The sequence below is a fragment of the Lytechinus variegatus genome, chromosome 8, assembly GCF_018143015.1.
Source record: "Lytechinus variegatus isolate NC3 chromosome 8, Lvar_3.0, whole genome shotgun sequence".
NCBI classification, from domain to species: domain Eukaryota; kingdom Metazoa; phylum Echinodermata; class Echinoidea; order Temnopleuroida; family Toxopneustidae; genus Lytechinus; species Lytechinus variegatus.
The window spans coordinates 42248466-42255739 of record NC_054747.1 but is presented as its reverse complement, the minus strand read 5'-3'; positions in this window follow the sequence as shown (position 1 = coordinate 42255739).

Genomic DNA, 7274 nt, shown 5'->3' with positions numbered 1-7274 from the left:
CAGCAATAATGGTTAAAGAAAGAAATTTGGATGATTGGCCACCATCTAATGCCTTTACTGTCTACATTTCCCTTAGATTGTTTTATGTTTTTTTAATAGATGTCAGATAGGTTCTCTTGTCTTGATTATCTTTCAAATTGTTTCAAATGCTCAATTTAATTATGCAATTCTATTGTTCAACCATTGCAAAATAATTAATTCTCTAACCTTAAGTTCCATATTTCCGATGAAAATATGCCTTTTGAAAATCTTTTCTTTTGTTTATAGCCACAATTAATTGCATGTGTTTCATGTCAAACATTTGTTATTCATTTCGTTTGCATAGTATGCTTGACTGCTGTATTATATATATTTTCTTGTATGATCTCTGTTTTTGTGTATTCATCTATATTGTGTTAAGTAATATTATTTGTGTTGTTATAAAGCTATGGTTCTAGTGTAGAAATTGATATCTTAATGTTTGCTAATATGTTTTTAGTGCTATCTCAATTTCCTTACAAGAGATAAGTTTACTCACAAGTGCAACACACTTGTACATACATTTGATAATTCCACCAAAATGTATTCTCTAATATTTTAACTCCCAGCTGTTGTTCAGTTTATGACATAAACCTGGTCAGGTATTGAGTGATGTTTCTTGTCCAGAACATACAATTTCAAGATTTATTTTTTTCATGTTTTTTTATATATTGGAGTAACTGCTCCCTGACATAATATACACATTTGACAAGTATTTATTTTCTATATATTACTCATTCTCAATATTTCACAGGTATTTTGTTACTGTCTATTTATAGCACAGTTTCATGTTCATAATGTTAATAATTTCTGTTATGCTGTAATAATAGCTTTGTTCTTATTTTTTTTGGTGTAGTTTAGATGTAACCTTCATTGATTCGTGTATTTTGTTTTATTTACTCGCATTTACTTTTTACTATAAGTTTAGTTCCATTATTATACCATACATTCAACTGACCAAATTTTACTTCATGACACTTTTGTAGTATCATATACTGCATTTTCTAATGTTAGTAAAATTTCATTTATAATTTTGAAACGAGGACGTTTCTTTTCAAACAATGGGACGAATGTAAGAGTAGAAATAATCAATATATGTTTTAAAATAAGAGATATTAGTTGAACGTATAATCAAAGGTTCACTAACCCACTACCACTTTGTTTATGTCCACTTCATCACTCAAGGTTTCTCCTTCATGCTTGGTTCTCTCTCTCTCTCTCTCCCAGTCTTTCTCTCCCACTCTCACTCACTGTGGTCTTTCTTATCACACCCATTTCCTCCTTACCCAGAAATAGTATGAGTCAACTGGTCCAAGAACAAAGAAACATTGTGATTGTCATACCAAGTCCAGGGTATAAATACAGTTGTACTAAATAGATATTTCAGATAGATTTTGGGGTTATTGAGCTACCGCTCCACCCCGCATAAAATCTCACAGTTTGTTCTCCTGGCCCATCCCATGGCCGTAAACAAAGGAGTCCTATAGCTTTCACATATCCTGTTATTTATATTTCTTCATTGTATACTTCTCATCAATATTACATCCTTTCTACCTTCAAGGAAGGGTGAATAAATATATTATATTGGAACTGCATAATCATCGTCTTGTCATCTTTATTCGACTGTAACACTAGTATATATATATTCGCCATCGAACGCTACCATAACTACGAATATATATCAACCATCATTAAAACTTTATAGTGTTACAATACTTTGAAATTATTGAAGATAAAAAAGAACATATAACTAGGCCTACTATCAGGAATGGAATGATGCAGTACAGCATACAACATCCCACCCGCTCTCTCTACTACATAACGCTCACAAAAAGGGGAATGGGAGTGGTTAAAAATGTTAAATGTGAAATAGGGTCCTTTGATTTGGAATTTTCCCTTTCTTGATAATCATCATTCATGATAATCATCATTCATCATATAACAATGATAATATTAATAAATAATTGTAATTCACGATAGTACTAATAAATAAATGTACTATAATAATGATAACAGCTTTTGACGGTACAAAAAAAATTAAAAGAGAAAAAAGTGGGAAAGGAGGGGAAGAACATGACATAAGAACACAAAATGTATTACAATGGAGCTTAAAAAGTTTACTTATAAAAAAAAATCAAACGACAGGTGTAAATTAATAACAAATCACAAGAGCAACAGGATGATCGAGTCAGCAATACACAGGCACCGAACTAGAAGGGCTGCTAGTAGTAGACTATTCCTATTTGATTATAGACAAAATGAATATTGGACCTATTGATGATTAGACCAAATGATTGTTAGACAAAATGGGTTGAGACTAAGTGACAGTGGATCAACTGCAGTTGGACCAAATTGAACATAGACAAAATGAAAGTAGACTACTTGGTCATTTGCCCTTAGACCAATTGGCAATTGGACTTAATGGTAATAGACATACTGTAATGAAAATTGGACCGTGACAAAATGGCAAAAATTGTAATAAGACAAAATGAAAATAGACGAAATGGTTATTAGACCAACTAGCTATTGGACATAATGGTAATTGGAAGATTTGGAAAACAACTGATTTTAGAAGAAATGACATACCATTTGGTGAGTGGGCAAAATGGCAGTGGATGAAATGGCAATAAACCTACTGTAGGCCTACGGTAGCCTGATTTAGGTGTTTTGAGAGTTAAATTCTGAATAAACTGCTCTTGCTGGTAAGACATGCACCAAGGATCTGTTTCTTTTATCCATTTTTATTTTCCACATTTCTTTTGTTTGATTTCAGGTGGAAGCCCCCCCCCCATCCTGTGGAAGCCAATGGGGCTGGGGCTTAGAATAGTGCAAGATAGAGAGGGTAAACCTGAACTTTAGATATCAAAAGACAAACAAAGAATTGTAAAATGAAAATGAATGAAACAGAGAGAGAGAGAGAGAGAGAGTGGGTGAACTTTCGAGGGGCATAGGAAAGTCTGAGATTAGAAACATCGTTTTTGTTTATTTTTTTATTCATTTATTCTGTTTTCTTTACCCAGGGTAGACGCTTGAGTACAAAACTGCTTTACAAGAGAGCACTGCACATCTACATGTATTTATCAGCATTAACCCTATCTAGGCCGGGGGGCCTCGGAGGCCCCCCCCCCCCCTTAAAGAATCACGTGATATTTTCGTCGTGCGAAATTTTCTGACCGCGCCGCTCGCTGACTTTTTACTTTCAAGTCTTGCGCAACTGAGACCAATTTTGCGTCACCCGGGTACATGGTTCCGAAATTGCGCAACATTATGTAAGTGCATGTCAGACCGAAAATTGCTCAAAAATTGTGTTTTCAACCAAAATTCATAAATGTATGATTATTTTTAGTTTTTCTAGTATAAATGTATTTATTTTATGCTTTTTATGATCACAGAAGAGTCCCCAACAAATTTCATTGAAAAAACAATGAAAACAAAAGGTAAAAAAACAAAGAAATACATAAGAAATTGCAATAAACAACATAATACATAAGAAAATGCTTTGATATCACAAATTTTTTTCATGTACACTTGCTAAGGACACCACAAAGAGTTTCTATACCAAAAATTAGTACATTTGGAGCTTTATTTAGGGAGTTAAAGGGAAAAGTATGATTTCGCATACTAATTACGCATAAATTAGCGTAATAACTTAATAGTGATTCGCATGAAATAAATTACTATACAGTCTTGTAGATTATGCTCCAGGCAACCCGCGTGCCGATTTTCGGCGCGATCGCGCGGTCGACGGCTGAGATCTTGGGGGGGGGGGGGGCCTGGGAGGCCATAGGAACTCCAAAAATACCCAGGCCTAGATAGGGTTAATGGTTTGCATAATTTTTAAAATTAGCGCAAAGCTCTGGCTGGCCCCCCGGCCATAGGAACTCCAAAAATACCCAGGCCTAGATAGGGTTAATGGTTTGCATAATTTTTAAAATTAGCGCAAAGCTCTGGCTGAAAATGTGTGATATTCCAACCAGAAATATTGGCATTTTAAGTGTATAAGCCCCTGCCACCCACAGGAGGGCGGGGAGGGGGTCTTCCCGCCTATGCTATTTTAAAACAAGTCCCTCCTGCTCGGAGTGAACGAGTCGCTCCCTCACACATATTCAAAAATATTTTGACTAACCTGCCTTTTTTTTGATCGGTTGCTTTGCTCCTTCACATACCCTAACAATTTTTTTTCTCCTCTACATTTTCTTCTGCTTGGTCACTTCGCTCCCTCTGACATATTCCCAAAATATATTGGCCCCTGCATTTTTCTTCTTTGTCATTTCACTCTCTCGCATATATCCCAAAATAATTTTCTGCTGTCGCTTCGCTCCCTTGCACATATCACAAAAATGTTTTGCCCCCTCCCCCTGCATTTTTTTTCTGCGGACATCCTTGTCCAATCCAAACTCTCTATCTCTTTCTCAAATACCTTGGACTGATGGGAGGGGGGGGGGGGGGTTGCTTTGGATATGAGAGTGACTGAACAGTTGAAAATCAGTGAAATATTTGGCTTTTTTTCTTTTGTTAGTATTATCTGTGCGAGTGTATCTTACAAACAGATTACACCAATCTTATTATATAAGACATACAAGTATTCTGAGAAATACCAACAGAAACAAGTGAAATGCCTCTGGCCTTCTCTCGCCTGCATTACGCGATTCGATATAGCAGTAGTACTGACTTTGACAACAGCTATTAAATAATTATTCACAAAAGAATACTATGTCCATTGACCCAAGATGATTTTTGACCATGATCATGTGACTTAAGACATGTGCAAAACAAATATTTATACTTGATTACCTTATGTCTATGTTTCATGAACTACATGTGTAGATCCATACACTTTCTAAGTTGAAATGCAAATTCAACAAATATACCCAACATGGCAAATTTCATTGACCCTAAATGACCTGTGATTTTGGTCATGTGACCAGAAACAAGCACAAAATATTCAGGGATACATGGTTACTCTAATAATAATAATAATAATAGACAGTTCTTGTAGAGCGCATAACACATTATAAATAACGTCTCTATGCGCTCCCAAAGGACTTGGATATTGGATAATGTCCCATGTTTCATGAACTAGATATATAAACTTTAAAGTTATGACAATTCCACCAATACCCCCCCCACCACATTATCAAAGTTCATTGTCCCTACATGACCTTTGACCTAGATCATGTTATATGAAACTTGCACAAGATGTTCAGGGATACTTAATTGATCTTAGTCTAAGTTACATGAATTAGATCTCTAAAATGTCAGTTATGACAATTCCTCAAGTATGCCAACATGGTCAAAGTTCGTTGACCAAAGTGACCTTTGACCTTGGTCAAGTGACCTAAAATTCAGGCAGGATCTTCAGTTATACACTATCACCCTTATGTCCAAGTTTCATGAACTAGGTCCATACACTTTAGAAGTTATGATATTTCAAATACTTAACCTTGGTTAAGATTTTGATATTGATTCCCCCAACATAGTCCAAGTTCATTGACCCTAAATGACCTTCGACCTTGGTCATGTGACCTGACACTCAGGCAGCATGTTCAGTAAGACTTGATTACCTTTACATGTATGTCTGAGTTTCATGTGCTAAGTCTATATATTTTCTTCGTTATGATGACTTATGATTTCAAAACTTTAACCTTGGTAAAGATTTTAATGTTGACGACGCCGCCGTCATTGGAAAAGCGACGCCTATAGTCTCACTCTGCCATGCAGGCGAGGCAAAACCCCAGATTCTTCCTTATTGTCCAAATCCTAAAAAAAAATTATGGTAATTATGGCTCTTTCTATATTACCGTCATTCTTCATTCATCTTTTTTTTCTATATTCAACAGCTCATTCTAAATTGTCACCTTGCTCTATCCTGTTCTATTCTTCAGTCAGCTTGCCATCATTCCTTCTTTTCACAAACTTTTTTATCTTCTGCCATTCTAAGTCAGAATGAATATACTGTAAGACATCATTCGCAACACATTCCTATTTAATGAATTCACTTTTGTTACATGCCCAGTGATAAACTATTTCAAATAATCAGAATGCACACAGTGTAAATTATTTGTTGTAAAGTTGTGCAAATCATGTTTGTCCAAACTAAACAGCAAGTACATGTGATCTACACTACAGGACTTCTGTGTGGTCTTCGGCCTCTTCTGGGTGATTCCATACGTGTCGTACGGGACATTTAGAGAGCATTTGGCAGTTTTTGACAAGAAAAAACAAAAAAAGATTCCAGTAACTATAGGTGATCATCAAGTACTACCAGAGTGTTAGAAAAACCAAGACTTAACATAACGTGAATTCAAATCCTGTATAATACAGATTTAAAATAGTAATGTGTCGTACGGACGCAGAGAAAGTGGCTTTTTTTGAAACATCAAGTTTGTACTCAAAAGTCTGTGAGTTGGGCAGATAAATTTCATAGAAACTGAACTCAAATTGACACTCAATTACCCAAGAACAAAGACATTTATAAAAGAAATCAAAATAAACATTCTCCCCATGACCGTCTGGTTTTTCGAATAGAGAAATCGAGAGAAGAAGTCTTAGAAGAGCGAAGACCAGAGCGACCAGGTTTTCGAAAATCAAGAAGAGATGAGATGTATTCTGGTATATATATTGTGTGTCGTACGGGACAACTTTTAATAGGACAATAATTGAAAAATGTAGGGCAGTAATTAAATCCTTATGGGATAAATCGATCACCCATGGGTTAAACAAAGAGAAACTGATTTTATCAAATTGCATCATCAAAAATAAAATTGTAGGAAAAACTTTTGCATTTTCATGTGTGCTGAAGACTTTGGTACAGGTGTCTTTGCCAAAAATAGGTTCGGAAAAATCAGGGCTGCCCCTATTACGGATCATGAAAATGTTGTAGATATTATTTGGAACCATCAATGATACATTATTCTATTGACCTGCAATATTTTCAATCTTCTCTTGCTTTGCAAATAATTGTTTCAGGCGGTGTTTGTACTTGACTATTCCATGAGCAAAATTATTGAAAATTTAAAATTCCATTGTTCCTCCCAATTAAAACTATATCTGTCTTCACTTTTGGTTAAAACTCATAATTTTCATAAAATTTAAGTATCATAGTAAAATATTACACTACTTATGACTTATTCAAAGCATGTTGAAATTTATGACATTTTTGAAGTTCTAGTGTGGAATCGCCCTTCTCCAAGTTTTTAATAACAGTCCATTATTGGTGTTAACTTCCACTTTACTCCTCTTGGACTTTCTGGTAT